General features: G+C 46.3%; 1 pseudogene across 1 annotated transcript in view; it reads left to right on the top strand.

The window, feature by feature from the left end:
* LOC311107786 (ADAMTS-like protein 4) overlaps positions 1–21174 on the top strand; it is a 21598-nt pseudogene extending 424 nt beyond the window's left edge. Inside the window, exons 2-5 of the transcript in view lie at positions 4000–4063; positions 5560–6219; positions 6846–7683; positions 20965–21174. The product of the transcript in view is annotated as an ADAMTS-like protein 4 (transcript). The remainder of the gene's footprint in view (positions 1–3999; positions 4064–5559; positions 6220–6845; positions 7684–20964) is intronic.
* The last annotated feature ends 3826 nt before the right edge of the window (positions 21175–25000 follow it).

Below are 25000 nucleotides of genomic sequence, written 5' to 3'. Positions count from 1 at the left end.
TGCTCCACGCCTTCATGTGTGCGAAAGGTTTAAAACAAAATTTTATTTCAGTGGCGATGTAGCCAACAGTAAGTGTAATAGGGCTATATGTTATCTCGACGTATTTAAAACTATTGAAAAGTCAAGTGTTGTGAATAAATATCTTGCGTTTGTGCTATAGCATATAGGTGAAGCCTACCCGCGCATGTGTTGCATGGGCGCGCTATGTATAAGGAATTTTCCCTCCGGCTGGGGTTGAGGTTAAAACTCACTCTCTGGGCAGATTTTGTAACAGTTCCCACTCTCTCACCCCCCCCCCCCTCCTCTATCTCTCTTTCTCTCTCAATTAAATTAAATTTCAATTACATTTCAATTTCTCTCTCTCTCTCTTTATTCTACAATGTGCCACTGTAGAGAGAAACGTGGACGCGGGTAGGGGGTCGTTAGTTCAGGCTGAGCTGGTCTGTTGTGTCAGGCTGTGCGGGACCTTTGTCTGTGGTTTTGGGATAATTGTTTAGTCTAGTGTGGGCCTGGGGACTGTGGGGAGGGTTTCAGTAGGAGGGGAGCCCGCGGCGGTGCAAACACTGTCGAAACTGCACCAGTCACAGCGGTCACATGTGGCCTGCGGATTTGTGATGTTATGGGATTGTGGTGTGGCTTCACAGTTCACACAATAATTGTGGTAGTGCATCTAAAATGATATACTCTAGCCCAGTGCACATGCATCAGCGTCCTGAGTTTGTAGCTATATGAAAGCAATTTACAGGAACCTATAATCATGTGGCCAACATAAACCAAACCCAAAGCCTGAGGCCCCTCTCTCCAAGTCTCAAACGATTAAAACAAATGTACATGATGATTTGGGATCGCGAGTGTATGCGTTTGGAAGTGGGCTTGTGTGTTTAAAAGCCACAGGGTCTGGACAGTTGGGAGGAAAAACACGGCTGATGTTTAGACATATTAGTTTGTTTGCACCTTCTCGGCGCGGTCAGATTGACTGAGATGCCGCTGAACCGCTGCTGAACCGCCCAGTCAAAGAAAGTTCTTCTTGAACTCACACGCAGCGCTGGGAAAAAACGACGCATGGTGTGCTCCTCAAACATAGTAACGTATCTGGAACATTCGAAAGAATTTTAACTGAACTGCTGGGAGTTCGTTTTACAGTATGTCTTATAATGAAAGAAAACACATTATGCATGGTGCTTTTACGCATGCTAGACTGTTTATTAAACAACTACTAGACAGGCTCTGGACTGTTAGGGAAAGAGAAGTATGTGAACCCCCCCATAGTGTTGACTATTAAATGATATCATTTATGAAGCTACTGAGGCGTTTTGATAGCCTTAGGATATGAGAATATACATTGCATCCTCATAGTACATCCTCTGTAAGCAGTGGCGGCTCCTGAAAAAATTCTCAGGGGGGGCAATTTTTCTGATGATTTAGGTGACCTACACACATTTTAAAAAAGATATGTCCAGCAACAACATGAAGACAGGGGCAGCATATAAGTCAATACCAGAAGCATTTATTGACTGATCTCAAAAGTGTTGGCTTACCAGGGTTGGTGGAGCCCTCAGTTTCATCTTTGCCTCGCAAAGCTAACTCAAACACTCCGCAAAACTTCACACACTGGATTAGCCGGCTGAGGATGTGGCGGTTCTTGCTAATGTCGTAGTAAATATATTTGTTATAGTGAATATGGAATATGATATGTTGAGTAAAATGTTGTGCTAAGATCTATTTAGGTCAGGAGCTGGTTATAAGTTCTGTTCCTATCCAATAACAATGGACAAAAGGGTCCTATCTTGTCAGCCTTGTCAGCAGGTGGCCAAGGACAACACCCACGCCATAGGCCTCTCAGTTCTTCCAACTCACGAGTTCTTGCTCTGAGGACACACACACACACAAACACACACACACACACATCATCACTGTTAAACACACACACACACACACACATCATCACTGTTAAACACACACACACACACACACACACAAAAATCCCCTCTCTTAGGCTGAACATTTGAAGACAGAGAACCCGACTCAGAGCCAATGCAACAGTGACAGTAGCCTGCAGGGGACCTCGCCCAACTCATCAGGACCAATCAGAAGATCAGAACTACTAGATTGAACCTACTTCATTTATTGCATAAAATGTCTGCACACAATGTTTCGGGGCTCTCTTCAGATAATAATAATAATAATAATATGCCATTTAGCAGACGCTTTTATCCAAAGCGACTTACAGTCATGCGTGCATACATTTTTGTGTATGGGTGGTCCCGGGGATCGAACCCACTACCTTGGCGTTACAAGCACCATGCTCTACCAGCTGAGCTACAGAAAGTGGATACTCATGGATGCGCATTGCAATTGTAAAATGTCAACACAATTGGAGACACCACGTCATTTTTGGAGACATGTTATTGACAGTAAACTATTGTAGATGCGACTGCTAACTAAATAAAACATTTTAGCTGGCTAGCTAATCATCTTAGCTAAATGTGGGGCAAACAATTCAGTTATTTACCGTTAATTTGAGGGATTGGGGTGAAAGAAATCGAGTTACATAGTGATACTTTACGATATACTGTATTGACAATATCGCAATATTTTAGCGCTAGTTGGCTGTACCTGCACCAAAACACCATTATTGTTCCTTCATAGCTTGTTCTCAATCTTTTCACATTGGGAGCAAATTTGTTTTCAGCACTTTTATTTCCATGACTGATCAAAACTCGTTCTCATGGCTTTCTGATCCCTCTGCAACAGACATATGGTGCGCAATAAAATCACAGTATCGAATCGCAATACGTATAGAATCATGAGACTCGCAATGCTGATGCATATATCTTATCGTGAGGTTCCTGGCAATTCCCAGCCCAAGTTCATTTGCCACAACAAATCTCTTCGCTAGCAAACGCGATGTCTTCTCCAAAACGGCAATGTGTCTCCAGCAATGTTTACTTTTTTGACGTTCTATGGCATCTCCACTTTCCAAGCATATATGACCACATGTAATATTTTGGTAAGTGATGCAAATAGTGAACTATGTAGGGCCAGGATGTAAAATATATGTAGCTGCAGCAATTTCTCTTATCTGATATGGTAAGTAATGGGGCTTAATTTATAGCTCCCTAAGAGTTTGACGAACGGGTCCGTGAACGCGATTCCAGATATATTTACCTCTGAATAAACTGCCTTTATTACACCATATCCACATCCAGTAAACTTGTGATTATCAACACTAACCTCATCGTTGTGGCGGCGGACAGCTAGCCTGTATCCCTCGTCATCCAGTTGAGTGAGTGGCAATGTCTTTTTTCGTTCGTACCAATTTTTGGAAAATCCTCGGGTGTAGGACTTTCCGCCTTTAGTAGAAACCTGTTGAATTATTAAATTTGGTCTGGGAGGTCCTAATTGTTTCGTTGCCAATTTATCTTCATTTGTTCGCCGTCGCCGACAAAAAGGAACTTCTTTCAAACAATCCACTCTTTTCTCAGTTACGTTCATGGTTACGTAACGTATGACGAAAGCGCGTAAGTGCAAGCCCACAGACACCCATTGAGATTGTATTGAAGGCTCTGAAATTTGAAAAAAATAGATTTTATATGGGAGTCTATTACAGACTTCTGGGCGATTTTCAACCTGACTGAAATCGCCCCAAAAGGGGGGGGAGCCATTTGAAGCACGACTTTAGCCTGATTCGACATTTAGTGGCAGTGTGGCACTGTGGCAGATCAGACGTATAGATTACAACACTGATAACTACTGTTGCCGTGATATAATTGATTAGAAAAAAAATCCCTTCCTTTTCCCGTTTGGCAGTGCGTCGCCCATATCGCCCTATTGAACAGGCCGCCCCTGTCTGTAAGTAAACATATGTAAGCACCAGGATTAATTCCATTGGAACTCATAATATTTGGTTGTGTTTACTCAACCCCTCTCCACTCTTCCTCTCTCTATCCCCCTCATCTTTTTATTTCCTCTTCTCTCTCTTCACTCCCCCTCTCTCAGGCTTTATGTGTTGTGGGGTTTTGTGGCAGTCACATCCTCTCTGACCAAGGCTGAGAAGAAAAAGGTGAGTAATGGTTTTACCATAGTGATGGTGGTGATTAGAGGCGATTAGTGTCTGTAATCGTAGTTTAGGGTCCTGGTGGATTTAGCCCATGAAAGCCCGTAGTGAGTGGTTCACCATCTCACTGTGTGTGCACTAGTGGTCAGTTCTGGTGCCGGGTCAGTGGTTGTGAGTCAGTGATGGTCTTGGCTCTGTGGCAGCTGGGTTTTTGTGATGTCACTCATTACCCATGTCCCCTGGCGGTGGAGTGGTCCCCTGACACAGAGACAGAGACATGTGTGGCCGTTATTTGACCTAATGGAGCCCTGTACACGCTCAGAAACACATACAGACACACACACACACACACACACACACGTTCTATGTCCATACACCTTCTATCACATACACATACAGGCGTGTACACTCTTTCTCTCAGAGTGGTGGAGTGCAGCCTCATGTTTTGGTTATTGCTGAATGGAAACTTTTGTTCAGGTCTCTCTATAGCTGTTCTGCCAACCAGGCCACACAGACACACACACACACACAGACACACACACACACACACACACACACACACACACACACACACACACACACACACACACACACAGCTCTGAGTTATGAAATGAGAAACATTTAGACAGAGCCACAGAGGAACACATCAAATCCTGGCCTGTTACACACGCGCACAGACCACACTGTGTTCAGCATACCAGGCCAGAGCTGGCCTTGCCACAGCACTTCCACAAGGCCATCAATCCATATTCCACACAGTTGATGATTTTGTTCCTCAGTTCATAAAACTGGTTTAATGCTACTGCCAGCATAAGTGAACTTAGCCTAGACGTCTTCCCTTTCCTAGCCCCCTGAACAACATCCAGGGATTCTGGCACTGAAACTTTGACACCAATTGAAGGCAGATTTGCTACGGCAGGGGCCAACATAACTACAGAGGCCTGTCTAGGAAATACTTGAATATGTTTGTTACATGTTGTGGTCCTCTGTAGCTCAGCTGGTAGAGCACGGCGCTTGTAACACCAAGGAAGTGGGTTCAATCCCCGGGACCACCCATACACAAAAATGTATGCACGCATGACTGTAAGTCGCTTTGGATAAAAGCGTCTGCTAAATGGCATATTATTATTATTATTATATGTTTATCCAACAAGCTCTCACAGTCTCATGTCAGAATTAGACGTTCATCCATGTTTCTCAAACGTCAAATTTCAATTTCAAAGTGTTTAAGGTTAATTTTAGGCATTAACTCAGAAATGTTAAGGTTATGCATTAACTCTGAATGGTTAAAGTAAGTGTTAAGGTTTGGGATAGGTTTAAAACAAAAATCTCAAAAACAACTTTCTATCGCTGGATTTGAACATGCAACCTTTTGCACCAGAGGCAGAGGCCCCGACGTCCTCAGACATGGATGGACGTCTAATACTGACTTGTATCACGGGTGACCTGGCTGGTTTATCATATGTCTGATGTGTGCTTGTGTGTGTGTGTTCGTGTTCCAGGCGACGGGTAGAAGATCACGGCAGGTGGACGATAGTCCGGAGGGAGTGTGGTCTGCCTGGGGGGAGTGGTCAGGATGTTCTCAGAGCTGCGGAGTGGGTGTGTCACAGAGAACCAGGAAGTGTGAAGCCCCTCCCCGTCCCCAAACTCCTCCCCTCTCCCACTCTCCTCCAAACTGGGGGGGTTCATCGTTCCTCCCAGGGGGGGCCGGGAGTCCCAACCATGGCTCTGTCATCTCCGCCATCCGCCCCTTCTACCCCCCTCTTTATTCTAGCAACCAGCCATCCCAGTACGGGGGAGGAGGAGGGGGGAGGGGGAGGGACAGAGAGACAGCCAGCCCCCTTCTATCCCCCCTCACTCCCATCATCCAATCAGAACCCAGGACTGTCTCTCTATCGGGACACTCCTATAGGAGGAGGGGCAGGAGCTGTGCCAGCGCAGTCCTCCAATCCCATGTCTCCCCTCTATCGCACGGAATTCTCATCACCCAATCAGGAACCAGATTCTGTTTACCGTTCCCCCTCATTTCCTGCCCCCCCATCCAGCTACAGCCAACCAGCAAGGGCCGCCCGCCGGCCAGCCAATCCTGGAACAGGGAGGGCGGGAGGAAGTGGGAGCAGAAGGTCAGTGTTGGCCAATAGGGGGGCTCTGCCTGCTAGTAGGTGAGTATGATTGGATGATCTTGTTGGCAAGGAAACTGTTTACTGTAGATGTTGTGTAAATGTTGTTTTAGACGTTATGTAAATGTTAAGTAAGACGTTGTTGTTAAGGCGTTGGTAGTGTGAGTTGAGTCATTCTGTTGATGTGAGTCATGGGAGTGTGAGTTTGACTTTTATTCCCATCTCTCATGCTATGCAATTAGATCACTAGTTCTGCTCAATATCATGACCTCTATACATATAGACTCCTTAAGGCTCTCACCCTCACACGCTCTGCTTCTAACTCTCACTGTAGGCTGTAAGCTGTTGGCTCCACTTGTGGAGAATGTCAATCATTTTAAGAGCAGATAAGAGTTCTGTCATCATGAGTAATATTTCCCTGTCCAACCCCCCCATTCCTTTCTTTCTTTCTTTCTTTCTTTCTTTCTTTCTTTCTTTCTTTCTTTCTTTCTTTCTTTCTTTCTTTCTTTCTTTCTTTCTTTCTTTCTTTCTTTCTTTCTTTCTTTCTTTCTTTCTTTCTTTCTTTCTTTCTTTCTTTCTCTCTCTCTCTCTCTCTCTCTCTCTCTCTCTCTCTCTCTCTCTCTCTCTCTCTCTCTCTCTCTCTCTCTCTCTCTCTCTCTCTCTCTCAGGTCCTCTTCTATCCGTCCGGGTCAGTTTGGTTATGGCAGGGTTCCCTTCTCTCTGCCATTACACCGGCAAAACCGGCAGGCCCGCCACACCGAGCATGGCAATGCTACCATAGCAACCCTGGTACTAGAGACTGAGGGGCAGGAGGGAGCTGTTGTTAACATTGACCAAATGGACAGACCCAAAGAAGGAGAGGAGAAGAGGAGGGGAGAGAAGGAGAGGGAGGGAGCCAAAAACCACAAAGGGAACAGGGGAGAGAGGGAGCATGAGAGGAGAGAGGAGGAGAGGAAGACAGAGGAGGAGAGTACGGAGTCACCTATCGCTAAGGTATTGCTAACAACAGCCACAGCTAAACCAGAAAGGAATGGACAGAGGGACACGGACAGTCACAGACAGACGGACAGACAGAGACAAGCTGCCGCGGAGCGAGGGAGGGAGAGAGGGAGAGAAAGAGAGAGAGTGCCCTCGACCCTCCCTCACTCACACAGGCCCTCTCCCTCCCAGCCCAACCACGACAGACTAATCAGTAGACGCGCCCCTCCTCCCCTCCCCTCTCTGCCTCACCCCTACTCCCCCTCTCTCTCTCACCCCTACTCCCCCCCTCTTCACCGCTCCTCCCCGCAGCACAGAGAGAGAGAGTCCCCCTATGGCTTCAACCCTCAACCTCAACCCCAACCCCAACCCCCTCACCCTGGACCCCCTCAACCCAACATCTACCCCCTGCAACATCAGCAGCACCCCCACCCCCTGGCCGAGGTGGACACAGGGGGACAGAGATTACCCCCCCAGAACTACAGGTGCTCGGGAGCAGAGAACGAGTATCGTCGGTGCTTCTCACAGGTAAGAGCCAATGCCTTGAAATGCCTCAGTGGTTGATTCCTGTATGAGTGTAGAGTTAGTAACACCAGTAGTTAACTGCGAGGTGATTCCTGTATGAGTATAGAGTTAGTAACACCAGTAGTTAACTGGGAGGTGATTCCTGTATGAGTATAGAGTTAGTAACACCAGTAGTTAACTGGGAGGTGATTCCTGTATGAGTGTAGAGTTAGTAACACCAGTAGTTAACTGGGAGGTGATTCCTGTATGAGTATAGAGTTAGTAACACCAGTAGTTAACTGGGAGGTGATTCCTGTATGAGTATAGAGTTAGTAACACCAGTAGTTAACTGGGAGGTGATTCCTGTATGAGTATAGAGTTAGTAACACCAGTAGTTAACTGGGAGGTGATTCCTGTATGAGTATAGAGTTAGTAACACCAGTAGTTAACTGGGAGGTGATTCCTGTATGAGTATAGAGTTAGTAACACCAGTAGTTAACTGGGAGGTGATTCCTGTATGAGTATAGAGTTAGTAACACCAGTAGTTAACTGGGAGGTAATTCCTGTATGAGTATAGAGTTAGTAACACCAGTAGTTAACTGGGAGGTAATTCCTGTATGGCCATATAGTGATACAGTATGTGTGGTAGGGAAAGGAAGGCTGGCTGTACAGTAGTCAGTTGTGTATGGGCAGTCATATGGAAACTGTCTGGCTGCTTGTACTGCTCTGGGCATTTACTGTTATGATCGGAATATCCTTCACGCTTGCACAAGCAAAGCGGTGTGTGTGTGTGTGGTGTGTGTGTGTGTGTGTGTGTGTGTGTGTATGTAACGCCAGATCTGGCCTTGGGGCTTGCAGGTCTTGTGAGTGTAGTGTTATCGACTGTATTACTCTCTATATAGTAGCTGCAGTGTGTGTGTGTGTGTGTGTATGGGGTGGGTGATATGGCTGTGACCTGTAGCTGTAGTGTGTGGTACAGTCCCATAGTACCAGATGGGTTAACAATCTTTGGCTGGGATTTGACCCTAGAATGTCATAAAAGAGAGCCAACCGTTCATGTTGTTTCACTCAGTCCCAGTCAAATCCATGGAGTTCTATTCACTGGGAGGAGGTCCATCTGGCTCCTAGTGTGGACATACTTCCTGAAGAACCTTGGAATGTATGACATCACTGTCTGATCTCATTCTACAGTCAATATGACATAATCATGATGGATTGTCCTGTGTGATTTTAACAATCAGAGAAGAGCTATGTGTGTGTATCTTGTGTGTGTCTGTGTGTGTGTTTCTGTGTGTGTTGTGTGTGTGTCTGTGTGTATTGTATTATGAGGGGGAACCCCTGGTTAGTGTTTGGTTGGCCAGGCGGTCTCTCTCAGGCTCATTGAGTGACAGAGCTATACATAGCAGACTGTATGCCCCATAGAGGAGCTTTATCTGAGGTAGAGAGATATGATCATTCTGATCTGGTCTGGATCTCACACACACACACGCCCACGCCCACGCACGCACACGCGCGCACACACACACACACCCCCACACACACACACACACACACACACACACACACACACACACACACACACACACACACACACACACACACACACACACACACACACACACACACACACACACACACACACACACACACACACACACACACACACACATACAGTTATACTCCCAGTGTTAAACACATTTAGCTGTTGGCAGCCGACGGTAGTGTCCATGTGTACCAGTGGCATTAATAACAGTCCTGTGATGGTTCACTCACCAGGCTACATATTTGTGTGTGTGTGTACTATGTGAATGTTTGTTACAACATTCTATGTTTAAGCCTGATCACGTGTGTGTACATGTGTTTACTTTGTTGCATAGAAGCAATGGGGGAACTGAGAGAGGGATAGAGGAAGGAGGGAGAGGAGAAAAGTAGAGGAGTGGGAGGGGAAGCGACTCAGTTAAGTAGTAGTGAAATAAGGCACTGTGTATAGAAATCTGCACGCAGGGGGGAGGGTGGGGGCAGAGGGGGAGAGCAGGACATAGCAAACACAGGGAGAGGGAGACAGACCTGAGAGAGAGGTCACAGAGAGGTAGAGATAGAGATAGAGAGGTAGAGAGAGGTAGAGAGAGAGATAGATAGAGAGGTCACCGAGAGGTAGAGGGAGAGATAGATTGAGAGAGTGATCACAGAGGTAGAGAGATAGAGATAGAGAGGTAGAAATAGAGGTGCTGAAAGAAAGAGAGTGGAGAGAGATGGGTATACACTGTATATTTACATTTGAAATTTCTTTATTCTTTTGGAACTTTTGTGAGTGTAATGTTCACTTTTGTTTATTATCTATTTCACTTGCTTTGGCAATGTAAACATGTTTCCCATGCCAATAAAGCCCATTGAATTGAATTGAGAGAAAGAGAAAGAGAGAGAGGGAGTGAGAGAGAGAGAGAGAGAGTGAGAGAGAGAGAGTGAGAGTTAGAGAGATTGAAAGAGAGAGAGAGTGAGAGAGAGTGAGTGTGAGTGAGAGAGTGAGAGTGAGAGAATGAGAGAGAGAGAGAGAGAGAGAGAGAGAGAGAGAGAGAGAGAGTCAGCAGGAAGAGAAAGGGAAGTATGTGATAGAGGAAGAGAGGGATTCATGGAAAAGTACACAAGCAGAAAGAGAGAGAGAGTGTGTGCATGGTGCGCATGTGTGTGCGTGTGTAAGAAGAGAAGAGGTTTTAGGAAGAGAGAGAGAGGAGAGGAAAGTGTGGAATGTGGAGAGAAACAGACTGAAGGAGAAAAAAGCAAGGGTACACTTTGACCAGACTTCTGAGTGAAAGGAGCTATTAAGAAAGACTACACCTCTTCCTTTCTCTCTCTCACTCTCACTCTCCCTCTCTCTTTCTCTCTCTTTCATTCTTCCCTTGCTCTCTTTCCCACATCTACTCTGGAGTCAATATTTACTCAGTGTCGAGGGAGCATGCCTCCACACAACAAGCACCAAGGCCTTATCTATCTAATATACACTATATATACAAAAGTATGTGGACACCCCTTCAAATTAGTGGATTCGGCTATTTCAGCCATACCCGTTGCTGACAGGTGTATAAAATCGAGCACCTAGCCATGAAATCTCCATAGACAAACATTGGCAGTAGAATGGCCTTACTGAAGAGCTCAGTGACTTTCAACGTGGCACCGTCATAGGATGACATTTTTCCAACAAGTCAGTTCGTCAAATGTCTGCCCTGGTAGAGCTGCCCCGGTCAACTGTATGTGCTGTTATTGTGAAGTGGAAACGTCTAGGAGCAACAACGGCTCAGTCGCGAAGTGTTAGGCCACACAAGCTCACAGAATGGGAACGCTGAGTGCTGAAGCGCGTAAAAATCGTCTGTCCTCGGTTACAACACTCACTACCGAGTTCCAAACTGCCTCTGGAAGCAAGGTCAGCACAATAACTGTTCGTCTAGAGCTTCATGAAATGGATTTCCATGTCCTAGCAGCCACACACAAGCCTAAGATCACCATGCGCAATGCCAAGCTTCCGTTGGAGGGGTGTAAAGCTCGCCGCCATTGGACTCTGGAGCAGTGGAAACGCGTTCTCTGGAGTGATGAATCACACTTCACCATCTGGCAGTCCGACAGACGAATCTGGGTTTGGCGGATGCTAGGAGAACACTACCTGCTGAATGCATAGTGCCAAATGTAAAGTTTAGCGGAGGAGGAATAATGGTCTGTGGCTGTTTTTCATGGTTCAGGCCCCTTAGTTCCAGTGAAGGGAAATCTTAACGCTACAGCATACAATGACATTCTAGATGATTCTGTGGCAACAGTTTGGGGAAGGCCCTTCCTTATTTCAGCATGACAATGCCTCTGTGCACAAAGCGAGGTCCATACAGAAATGGTTTGTCGAGTTCGGTGTAGAAGAACTTGACTGGCCTGCACAGAGGCCTGACCTCAACCCCATCGAACACCTTTGGGATGAATTGGAACCAGGCCTAATCGCCCAACATCAGTGCCCGACCTCACTAATACTCTTCTGGCTGAATGGAAGCAAGTCCCTGCAGCAATGTTCCAACATCTAGTGGAAAGCCTTCCCAGAAGAGTGGAGACTGTTATAGCAGCAAAGTGGGTCCAACTCCATTTTAATGCCCATGATTTTGGAATGAGATGTTGGACGATCAGGTGCCCACATACTTTTGGTGATGTATGTACTATACTATACTGTATGACTGCATCTATAACAGTCAGCTTAGTCCACAGAGAGTGCTATAATGAGAGATATATGACAGCTTTATCACAGGATCTATATTAAAACCAGTTAAATGTACTGTATGGTCTAAGATAAGTACCACTTGATTTACACTGCTGGCAGAAGTTGCCGCTAGGCACAGATCTGGGATCAGCTTACATTTTTACATTTACATTTTAGTCATTTAGCAGACGCTCTTATCCAGAGCGACTTACAGGAGCAATTAGGGTTAAGTGCCTTGCTCAAGGGCACATTTACGTCATTTAGCAGACGCTCTTATCCAGAGCGACTTACAAATTGGTGCATTCACCCTATAGCCAGTGGGACAACCACTTTCCAATATATATATATATATATATATATATTTTTTTTTGGGGGGGGGGGGGTAAAAGGATTACTTTATCCAATCCCAGGTATTCCTTAAAGAGGTGGGGTTTCAAATGTCTCCGGAAGGTGGTGAGTGACTCCGCTGTCCTGGCGTCGTGAGGGAGCTTGTTCCACCATTGGGGTGCCAGAGCAGCGAACAGTTTTGACTGGGCTGAGCGGGAACTATGCTTCCGCAGAGGAAGGGGAGCCAGCAGGCCAGAGGTGGATGAACGCAATGCCCTCGTTTGGATGTAGGGACTGATCAGAGCCTGAAGGTACGGAGGTGCCATTCCCCTCACTGCTCCATAGGCAAGCACCATGGTCTTGTAACGGATGCGAGCTTCAACTGGAAGCCAGTGGAGTGTGCGGAGGAGGGGGGTGACGTGAGAGAACTTGGGAAGGTTGAACACCAGACGGGCTGCGGCATTCTGGATGAGTTGTAGGGGTTTAATGGCACAGGCAGGGAGCCCAGCCAACAGCGAGTTGCAGTAATCCAGACGGGAGATGACAAGTGCCTGGATTAGGACCTGTGCCGCTTCCTGTGTAAGGCAGGGTCGTACTCTCCGAATGTTGTAGAGCATGAACCTGCAGGATCGGGTCACCGCCTTACCCTCGCTAAACCACTGACCATAGGTCAGCTTCTGGAGGCAACTTCATCCACCCTGATTTACAGCATGATCCAAGAACTGTCAAATGTATAATATGATGTAGTTGAAGCAACAATTACTCTACAAAACTGGGATGCACTGTCTGAACAGCCAGAGCTTAGTATTATCATGGTAATGGACTGACACACACAGAGATGGATGTTGAGAGAGACGTATCATGCCCAGAGTGTCTTGGCTGAGATAATGGCAGTATTGTTCTCTGAAAAGGCCAGTGATGACAAACGTATTATTGTTTATATAAGTTAGGAAGTCCTGAACAGACCCAGATGTGCTGGGTAGGACACACACACACACATACACACACACGCATACACACACACACAAACACACACGCATACACACACACACTTTGCCGAGATTGGTTTGTGCTGTGTTGAAACACAGCTGTGTGTGTGTAATTATTATCAGCCTTGCTATCTATACTGACTAAGTTAGTCTTCTTCTGGGTCGCTTCAAAATAGCTCCAGGGGCAGCGGTGACCCTGTGCTGCATCCAAACTCCTGTGTGTGCGTATGTGTGTTTATGAAGCGTTCAGAAAAATAGAAAATATCCATTTCACATTTTATTATATCCTACTCTGCCCTATTCTATCCTTCTAGTGAATAGACCCAGTGAGTATGTCTCAGTGTAGCTCTGTTTCACTGTGATGACCTGATAAAGTGGGTTGTCCATCTTGGGAGGTGGTGGACAGACAGCTGGCTTCCTGTGCAGTTATGTATGAGAGTCTATTGTAGTGTTTATCACATGGAGGCTCGGCTTCCTCTTCCTGGGTCAAGCCTATCTCTGAGAAATGGCTGGAGACTCCTATGGTTGGAGACTGACTGACTGTGGTGTCATTGGAGTCTACATCCATGTCCATATCTCAGGGTTATAGGTCAAGACTACAGGCTGCGCTGGGGCTGGAAAACATGCTTTATCATTAGCCAGTCTGAACTGTTGCTCTGTTAGGAAGCTGACCAACAGATTACACATACACACACCTGGGAGTGTGTGTGTGTTGTTTGTGTGTGAGTGTGTATCTTTGTCTGTGTGTGTGTGTGTGTGTCTGTGTGTTCATGAGTTGATATGTACAGCTGTTTAGTGATGTGAGGAATGGGACAGGCTGAGAGGACTAGGGCCATTCCCAGGTGGGTAATCCCTGTTCCGTCACCTGGATGATCCCTATGGAAACACAGCTGCAGAGGAAGGTTCCCAGGAACTTCTGTTCCCCTCAGGAGTTAACTTGGGCTCACCCAGGAGGGTGTGTGTGTGTTTTCAACAACAGCTTTCACATTGGAGTGTTCTGTGTGATCAAGACTTAGTGTTTGTTTGTGTGTTTACAGAACTTGTGTGTTTTGCTGTTTCTGGGCATTCCAATAGTGTTTTTCTGTCTGTGTTTGTAGAAGTGCAGTTGATTGGTCTGTCAGTGTGGGCATCCTCTCTGTCCTCTGTACTGTGTGGCACAGTGGAGGCTGCTGAGGGGAGGACGGCTCAAAGTAATGGCTGGAATGTAGTCAATGGAATGGGATCAACCACATGGAAACCACATGTTTGATACCATTCCATTGACTCCATTCCAGCCATTACTATGAGCCGTCCTCCCCTCAGCAGCCTCCACTGGTGTGGCAGTAAGAGTAGACCTCAGTAGTACAAAGCCCCTGGGCCTTGGGGAGGGAGACCCTGGTTGTTTTCCCTCTCACTAATGACTCTATTCATTACAGACAGACCCTCCCCTCTTTCTCCTTCTCTCCCCCCCCCCTCCCCTCCCCTCCTCCCTCTTTTTCCCCCCTCCCCTCCCCTCCTCTCTCCTTCTACCCTCCTCCCCTCCAGTAAAACACACCTGTAACTCCCTCCCTCCTCCTGTAACTCCCTCCCTCCTCCTGTAACTCCTTACACCCCTCCTGTAACTCCCTCCCTCCTCCTGTAACTCCCTCCCTCCTCCTTTAACTCCTTACACCCCTCCTGTAACTCCCTCCCTCCTCCTGTAACTCCTTACACCCCTCCTGTAACTCCCTCCCTCCTCCTGTAACTCCCTCCCTCCTCCTTTAACTCCTTACACCCCTCCTGTAACTCCCTCCCTCCTCCTGTAACTCCTTACACCCCTCCTGTAACTCCCTCCCTCCTCCTGTAACTCCCTCCCTCCTCCTTTAACTCCTTACACCCCTCCTGTAACTCCCTCCCTCCTCCTGTAACTCCTTACACCCCTCCTGTAACTCCCTCCCTCCTCCTGTAACTCCTTACACCCCTCCTACCTTTCATTTGCTCACAGAACTACTGCCATGCATCGACTCTCTCTTTCCTTCTCTCTTTCTTCTACTTATTCATTACAGACAGACCCTCCCCCTTTTCTCTCCCACCACCTCCCCCCTCTCTCCCCCTATCCTCCCCCTTTACCCAGCTCTAAAAAACCTATAACTTTCACTGGCCTACAACAATATTATCTGACTCTCTCACAGGTCTATTCAGTAGCTGTCACTCTCTCTTTCTCCCTCTCTCACCTTTACCCTCCTCCCCTCACTCCTTCTCTCCCTTCTCCTTCCCCCAGTAGTAAAACATTCCTTAGACTTTAACTGGTCTACTAGATAAGTATTCACTCTCTCTGTCTTTCACCAGTCTATACAACTACAGTGACTTGTATCTTTCACCACACACACACACACACACACACACGCACGCACGCACGCACACACACACACACACACACACACACACACACACACATACAGTTAAAAGAGAAAAAAACAGAATTCCCTTACAATTACACAGACCCTCTCTGCTGCTCATAAAACACACTAGCACACACACATTCTACACATTGTATTTTTTGTGCTCCCTCCCTCCCTCCCTATTCAGTCACTTAGCCTCCCTCTGTTTTACACACACTAAACTCTTTAAGAAGAGAACCAAGTAACTCCTGCCTGCAGTGCCTAGACAGTAACACATGCATGACAACACACATTCTAACTGTTTCTCTAGCCTCCGTCTATCCATTAGGCTCTTCTCCTCCAATCACTTTTCTTTATTGCTTTCCCTCCGCTTTTGACCTTGTCCACCTATCACAAACAGCCTCTCAGGGTGGTCTATTCACTGTTTACAATCACACACACAGACACACACACACACACACGCACGCACACACACACACGCACGCACGCACGCACGCACACACACACACACACACACACACATGCACGCACACACGCACACACATACGCACGCACACACACACACACACACACACACCCTGGTCTAGTGTGTTTACGTCAAATGTCAAGAAGAAATATTTACAGCCATTACTAATCGCGTTTCACGCACTTCCTCAAGGGTTTTTAACACATGAATACACACTGTACTGTAGTCACACACACATACGCACACCCGCACACACACACACACACACACAGACACACACACACACAATCACACACACACACACACACACACACACTGAAGCACCCACAATCCATTGTGTGAACCTTTTGAACGTATTTTCCACACATTCTCTCATTGACACAAACAGTCACGGTTCTGTTTTAAACTGGTGGTGTTTGTGCGTATGTGTGTGTGTGGGTGTGTGTGTTCACTTGACTCTGTCCAGATGAGTAGAGTGTCTTTTTAAACTTCCCAGCTGTTGATGACAGCTGTGTGACTGGAAGAAGGAGAGAGAGGGCGAGAGAAAGAGAGAAGGAGAGAGAGGGGAAAAGAGAGAAGGAGAGAGAGGGCGAGAGAAAGAAAGAGAGAATGAGTGAGAGAGAAGGGAAAAAGAGAGGAGAGAGGAAAAAGAGAGGAGAGGGGGAAGAAAGAGAGAGGAAATAAGGGGAAGCAGATAATAATTATAATAAGGTGGGTATATATTATATTATATATATTATTTGTCCTATTTCACACATGTACAAGTATTAATACGCATGTGTGAATTGGAAATGTGTTTGTTACATTTCCCCTCAGAGAGTGGGGCCACAGGAAGGGGTACAGATGTAGAGCGAGACAAGAGAGAAAAGCAGGGGAACTAATCATTGAAAGGAAGGGAGGAGGAGGGGCACCAACTGAAAGGAGAGGAGAGAGTCACAAGGCTTGTATATACTGTATGTGCGCGTGTTGGGGGAGTATTGATGAGTTAATGTTAGCTGTGTCCTAAACGATATAATAACCGCGATCGATAATAGACAGTACTGTGTAGCCGTCTTCATCGACCTGGCCAAGGCTTTCGACTCTGTCAACCACCGCATTCTTATTGGCAGACTAAATAGCCTTGGTTTCTCAAATGACTGCCTCGCCTGGTTCACCAACTACTTCTCAGATAGAGTTCAATGTGTCAAATCGGAGGGCCTGTTGTCTGGACCTCCATCAGTCTCTATGGGGGTGCCACAGGGTTCAATTCTCGGGCCGACTCTTTTCTCTGTGTATATCAATGATGTCGCTCTTGCTGCTGGTGACTCTCAGATCCACCTCTACGCAGACGACGCCATTTTGTATACATCTGGCCCTTCATTGGACACTGTGTTAACAAACCTCCAAACGAGCTTCAATGCCATACAACACTCCTTCCGTAGCCTCCAACTGCTCTTAAACGCTAGTAAAACTAAATGCATGCTCTTCAATTGAACGCTGCGGTCACCCGCCCACCTGACTAGAATCACTACTCTCGGCGGGTCTGACCTAGAGTATGTGGACAACTACAAATACCTAGGTGTCTGGTTAGACTGTAAACTATCCTTCCAGACTCACATGAAGCATCTCCAATCCAAAGTTAAATCTAGAATCGGCTTCCTATTTCGCAACAAAGCCTCCTTCACTCATGCTGCCAAACATGCCCTCGTTAAACTGACTATCCTACCGATCCTTGACTTCGGCGATGTCATTTACAAAATAGCCTCCGACACTCAAATTGGATGTAGTCTATCACAGTGCCATCCGTTTTGTCACCAAAGCCCCATATACTATCCACCACTGTGACCTGTACGCTCTTGTTGGCTGGTCCTCACTACATATTCGTCGCCAAACCCACTGGCTCCAGGTCATCTATAAATCACTGCTAGGCAAATCCCCGCCTTATCTTAGCTCATTGGTCACCATAGCAACACCCACCCGTAGTATGCGCTCCAGCAGGTATATCTCACTGGTCATCCCCAAAGCCAACACCTCCTTTGGCTGCCATTCCTTCCAGTTCTCTGCTGCCAATGACTGGAACGAACTGCAAAAATCTCTGAAGCTGGAGACTCTTATCTCCCTCACTAACTTTAAGCATCAGTTGTCAGAGCACCTTACCGATCACTGCACCTGTACACAGCCCATCTGAAATTAGCCCACCCAACTACCTCATCCCCATATTGTTATTTATTTTGCTCATTTGCACCCCAGTATCTCTATTTGCACATCATCTCTTGCACATCTATCATTCCAGTGTTAATACTAAATTGAAATTATTTTGCACTATGGCCTATTTATTGCCTTACCTCCATAACTTGCTACATTTGCACACACTGTATATATATTTTCTGTTGTATTTTTGACTTTATGTTTTGTTTACCCCATATGTAACTCTGTGTTGTTGTTTTTTATCGCACTGCTTTGCTTTATCTTGGCCAGGTCGCAGTTGTAAATGAGAACTCGTTCTCAACTGGCTTACCTGGTTAAATAAAGGTTAAATATAAAATAAAATAAAAAATATTGGGGGCTTGTGTGTGTCTGTGTGTATGTGTGTCTGTGGCTGTGTGTGAGTGTATGTGTGTGTGTGTGTGTGTGTGTGTGTGTGTGTGTGTGTGAAACAGTTCGGAACAGTTTGTGCATATATTATGACGACATTTTTGTTTGTTTTGGTCTTCGGCAAGGGTTTTATCGGCTGTTCGTGCACACAGATCATTTTCTTGAGGAAAGCCAAAGTCGGTATCCAAAGTCTACGCCTCTTCGTCAGGTGATTGGTCAGCAGTAGGGATTCTTCAAGTGTTTATTGTCATTCAACGAGAGAGGAATCGTATTCATGCACATGTTTTCACTTGAGAAATACTCCACCAAACATCTTAGTTAGATGTAAAATTGCGCTACTAAGATCTCCTCTACAAAAACGTCAACATTTGTGACAGATGTCTTGACTTATCTTAAATTAATTCAGACAATTTTGAGGAAGTGGCTACGCGTATCAAAATGGACAAACAGCACTATTGATGCTTTTTTCTCGTTTTTCAACCGAAGGTCTTTTAAGGGAGTATGCGAACACACTCGTTCGGTTCTCGGCTAGGCGAAGGCCGAACCGAAGCATGCGGAAGGTATTTATAGCATTAACGCTGTGAGGAAGTAAGGTAATTTAGTACCTGATCTCCTTCTGCCCTTTGTTATTGCTTTGTGTGTGTGTGTGTGTGTGTGTGTGTGTGTGTGTGTCCCTCTGGGGTTAGGTTATAGTCAGTGATTTACAGTCAGTACTATGAGCTTCAATAGGCCTATATTGGAGTAATATATCAGGTGTGGAGGGTTAGACGTCCAACTGCTCTCCTTACTCCCCTTAGAATGCTCAAACTGTCTCCAGTAGTTCTTTATTGGCCTGACTCGCACGTGCATAGACACCCTCACGCACACACACACTCAGACATACACTCAGACACACTCAGACACACACACACACACACACACACAAACACACACACACACACACACACACACACACACACACACACACACTCAGACATACACTCAGACACACTCAGACATACACACACACACACACACACACTCAGACACACACTCAGACATACACTCAGACACACTCAGACACACACACACACACACACTCAGACACACACTCAGACACACTCAGACACACACACACAGACACCTCAGTGTTGGATAGAAAAGTTCGGTGGATTTATGTGTGTGTGGCTGATCCCAGAGAGTCTATTATTTCCATATGCTGCTTAATGCATCGGCCCACTGTCAGAGAGATCATGAGAGAATGGGGTGTGTGTGTGTGTGTATGTGTGTGTATGTGTCTGTATGTGTCTGTGTGTGTGTGTGTGTGTGTGTGTGTGTGTGTCTGAGTGTGTGTGTGTGTGTTTGTCTGACTAATACATCTCTCCCCTTTTATACTTGCCATCTTAATTAGTATGACTCTCTCTCATCTCTTCTTCTCTGTCGATCATAGCTCTTCATTTCCTCTCTTTTTCAACCTCTCTCCCTTTTCTTTTTCTCCATCCACCTATTATACTGGCCAGCCTTAGGGTTAGGGTTAGAGTTAGGGTTAGGATTAGGGCCAGCCTTAGGGTTAGGGTTAGAGTTAGGGTTAGGGCCAGCCTTAGGGTTAGGGTTAGAGTTAGGGTTAGGGCCAGCCTTAGGGTTAGGGTTAGGGTTAGGGCCAGCCTTAGGGTTAGGGTTAGGGCCAGCCTTAGGGTTAAGGTTAGGGTTAGGGCCAGCCTTAGGGTTAGGGTTAGAGTTAGGGTTAGGGCCAGCCTTAGGGTTAGGGTTAGGGTTAGTGTTAGGGCCAGCCTTAGGGTTAGGGTTAGGGTTAGGGCCAGCCTTAGGGTTAGGGTTAGGTTTAGGGTTAGGGCCAGCCTTACGGTTAGGGTTAGGGTTAGGACCAGCCTTAGGGTTAGGGTTAGGGTTAGGGCCAGCCTTAGGGTTAGGGTTAGGGCCAGCTTTAGAGTTAGGGTTAGGGTTAGGGTTAGGGCCAGCCTTAGAGTTAGGGTTAGGGTTAGGGTTAGGGCCAGGGTTAGGGTTAGGGTTAGGGTTAGGGTTAGGGTTAGGGCCAGCCTTAGAGTTAGGGTTAGGGTTAGGGTTAGGGTTAGGGTTAGGGTTAGGGCCAGCCTTAGAGTTAGGGTTAGGGTTAGGGTTAGGTTTCGGGTTAGGGTAGGTTTAGGACCAGCCTTAGGGTTAGGCATGGTATTGTAGCCACAATTGTCAATACTTGGGGTCTACAGTATTGACAAGTGTTTGTCCCTCTCTCCTTCCCTCCCTCCCTCCCCTCTCCCCTCCCTCCCTCTCTCCCCTCCCCCCTCTTTCTCCCTCCCTCCCTCACTCCCTCTCCCTCTCCCCCCTCCCTCCCCTCTTCCTCCCTCCCGCTCCCCCTCTGTCTGTCAGGTATGTGTAGGAGGTGCAGACTCCAGAGCAGAGCAGTGTGCTTCCTTCAACAACCAGGAGTTTATGGGCAGACTGTACGACTGGGAACCTTTCACTGAGGGTAAGTTACACACACAGACACGCATCCACAGACACACACACACTTGTGCGAGCACATTTGTGTGTGTGTGTGTTTATGTGTTTGTAGTTGTTGTGTATCTGATTGTTTAAGTAGGTCATTGTTTAGGTGTTTGACAAGCCTCCCCTGGCCTGCCCAATCCACTGCAACTCACATTCTGATTGGTGGAACCAGATATATTTGGGTGGGCGGCATTGAGAGAGAGAGAGAGAGAGAGAGAGAGAGAGAGAGAGAGAGAGAGAGAGAGAGAGAGAGAGAGAGAGAGAGAGAGAGAGAACTCTCTATACCCTTGTTCTTACAAAACATTCCCTCCTCTATTGTCCTCTCATTTGACCAACATCCCGCATTCATTTTCTTTCTCCTCCAATCACTGACTGAGCAGAGAGATTCCTACTGAGTGAGAGAAAGACAGAGAGGAGGAGGGAAGGAGAGAGAGGGGACAGTGGGACAAGATCAAGAGGGTGTGTGTGTGTGTGTGCTTCTGTTAGTGTGTGTGCATGTGCATATGCACGTGTATTTGTTGGACAGAATGACAGAATGTGAGAGAGTGTTAGAATGTGTGTGAGGGAGTAGTTGTCTTTGTTTTAGGACTGAACTAGAGGGAGGGAGAGGGAGACAACTGTAAACAGAGAGTTGGGGAATTTGGGAAAGACAGAGAAAAGAAAAGAAAGAACGAGAGAGGACAATTATAAACACAGGGATTAAGTGAGCGAAGAGAAAAAAGGAATGAGAGAGAGAGAGAGAGAGAGAGAGAGAGAGAGAGAGAGAGAGAGAGGAGAGAGAGAGAGAGAGAGAGAGAGAGAGAGAGAGAGAGAGGAGGGAGAGAGAGAGAGAGAGAGAGAGAGAGAGAGAGGGAGAGAGAGAGAGAGAGAGAGAGAGAGAGAGAGAGAGAGAGAGAGGAGAGAGAAGAGAGAGAGAGAGAGAGAGAGAGAGAGAGAAAGAGAGAGAGAGAGAGAGAGAGAGAGACAGCTGTAGAATGATATCATCAAGAATTTGTCACTGTTCTCACAGATTAATGCATATGTGTACATGCATGTGTGTGTGTTTCCGCGAGCCTATGTGTGCTCCTGTGTGTGTGTGTGTGTGTGTCTGGGAACACTACCATGTATATTGTCCTGAGTGCTAGTGTGTGTGTATGTGTATGTGTATGTGTGTGTGCGCGTGTGTGTGTGTGTATTTGTGTGTGTGTGGGTGTGTAAATGTGACCGCTACATCAGTTGGCTACAGTCCCTCTGCTGACAGAACTATGACATCATAGAGCTACAGAAACCAGGAAGCGTAGGGCTATAAGACCACTGATCAATGAGACCGGAGATCTAGAACACACAGGAACACAACACATAGCATGTTAGAGAGGCTGGAGGCAGCACTAGGCCTCAGTCAAGGACCTCTGGACTGGAGTGTGTTGCTGCTTAACAACAGCAGGAGAACGATTCTGAAATTTGACCCAACAACCCACTGGCTATTGGTCCTTCTCTCTAACCTCTAGACTATCTGGCTCTATTGTTTCTCTGATTGAAGCCAGGAGTTTTTCCTGACCGAATGACCTGACCTGATCTACAGTATGTGGACTGAGGCTGTGTAGCTATGTTGAGAGAGAGTCATGGTCAGGGTAGGGCTGATCTATGTGGACTGAGGCTGTATATTTTTGTTGAGAGAGAATCATGGTCAGGGTAGGGCTGATCCATGTGGACTGAGGCTGTATATTTTTGTTGAGAGAGAGTCATGGTCAGGTTAGGGCTGATCTATGTGGACTGAGGCTGTATATTTTTGTTGAGAGAGAGTCATGGTCAGGGTAGGGCTGATCTATGTGGACTGAGGCTGTATATTTTGTTGAGAGAGAATCATGGTCAGGGTAGGGCTGATCTATGTGGACTGAGGCTGTATATTTTGTTGAGAGAGAATCATGGTCAGGGTAGGGCTGATCTATGTGGACTGAGGCTGTATATTTTTGTTGAGAGAGAATCATGGTCAGGGTAGGGCTGATCTATGTGGACTAAGGCTGTATATCTATGTTGAGAGAAATTCATGTTCAGGGTAGGGCTGATCTATGTGGACTGAGGCTGTATATTTTTGTTGAGAGAGAATCATGGTCAGGGTAGGGCTGATCTATGTGGACTAAGGCTGTATATCTATGTTGAGAGAAATTCATGTTCAGGGTAGGGCTGATCTATGTGGACTGAGGCTGTATATCTATGTTGAGAGAGTCATGATCCACCTCTGGCCTGCTGGCTCCCCTACCTCTGCGGAAGCATAGTTCCCGCTCAGCCCAGTCAAAACTGTTCGCTGCTCTGGCACCCCAATGGTGGAACAAGCTCCCTCACGATGCCAGGACAGCGGAGTCACTCACCACCTTTCGGAGACATTTGAAACCCCACCTCTTTAAGGAATACCTGGGATAGGATAAAGTAATCATTCTACCCCCCCCTTACCCCAACCCAAACCCCAACCCCCCCCCCCCCCCCCAAAAAAAAAAAAAAATACATTGTAAAGTGGTGATCCCACTGGCTATAAGGTGAATGCACCTATTTGTAAGTCGCTCTGGATAAGAGCGTCTGCTAAATGACGTAAATGTAAATGTAATCAGGGTAGGACTGGAGAGACAAGCTGTCTGCACAAAGAGACAAAGCCTCTCCCCGTGTGTGTGTATGTTGGGCGTGGGGGGTGAGGTGTGTGTGTGTGTGTGTGTGTGTGTGTGTGTGTGTGTGTGTGTGTGTGTGTGTGTGTGTGTGTGTGTGAGTGTCTATCTGTCTGTCTGTCTGTGTGTGTGTGTGTGTACTTGAGATGTTATGTAGCTAACATTACTAACATTACAAGACCATTATTCTCCCTGATGTAGACTGTGTTAAAGTGTTTGTCTAATAAGTGTCTAGTGGCTCCACAGACACGACTGTGTGTGTGTGTGTGTGTGTGTGTGTGTGTGTGTGTGTGTGTGCATGTGTTTGCTTGCATAAGTGCATGCGTGAGTCCTTGTGTGTGTGTGTGTGTGTGTGTGTGTGTGTGTGTGTGTGTGTGTGTGTGTGTGTGTGTGTGTGGGTGTGTGTGTGTGTGTGTGCAGCGTACATATATTTACAGGTGTATATACAGTATGTCCCTTTGCCAACAGAACACTCCACTCACTTCCTCTGTATACATACTGGACGTCTGTGTTTACTGACTGTTATTCCTGCTCCACACAACTCAACTCAACATACACAATATTTACACAGACAATATACTGTACCTGGCCCTTATACTAACTTGTGGTGTCAATCAATTATACTCATGTAAATAGTTATTGTTAACATCCCTACATGCTAGCTACACAGTATTTATTTCATTAAATGTAATTCAATTCATGACAACATTCACAGCACTAGGATGTGCACAGAAACAGAAACAGTGGAGCAAACATGTATGTATATTATAAACTGAGTCGCTGAAAAACGACTTGTTTACTGTTCTAATGACATTGGTAACCTGTTTATAATAACAATAAGGGACCTCGGGGGTTTGTGGTATATGGCCAATATACCACTGCTAATGGCTGTATCCAGGCACTCCGCATTGCGTCGTGCCTAAGAACAGCCCTGGTATATTGGCCGTATATCACATCCCCTCGGGCCGTATTGCTTAATTATTATACAACTATGTTATACAGTAATAACGATCTATTACATTTACATAAATAGTTCCCATATATTCCTTTCTTCTCCAGTATAAATAAAAGGTAGCATTGAAGTATTTACGTTAGGGTTTGCAGGTGTTGTTTTTCTTTTTTTGCAGCGCTCATCCCCTCTCTGAGCACTCGTCCTCCCCTCTTCCTGTCTCGCTCCCTCTCTCTTTCTCTCTCTCCGGAGTTTGTTTAGAGCCAGAGATAGTGGGGAAGTATATTTAGACTACGTATGTTCACACTGTCTGAACACTAAGCTCAGCAGA

The sequence above is a fragment of the Coregonus lavaretus genome (assembly GCF_964263955.1).
Source record: "Coregonus lavaretus genome assembly, chromosome: 3".
Lineage (NCBI taxonomy): Eukaryota > Metazoa > Chordata > Actinopteri > Salmoniformes > Salmonidae > Coregonus > Coregonus lavaretus.
Note: the sequence above shows the minus strand (reverse complement) of the source record. Positions and strands in the feature narration are given on the sequence as shown.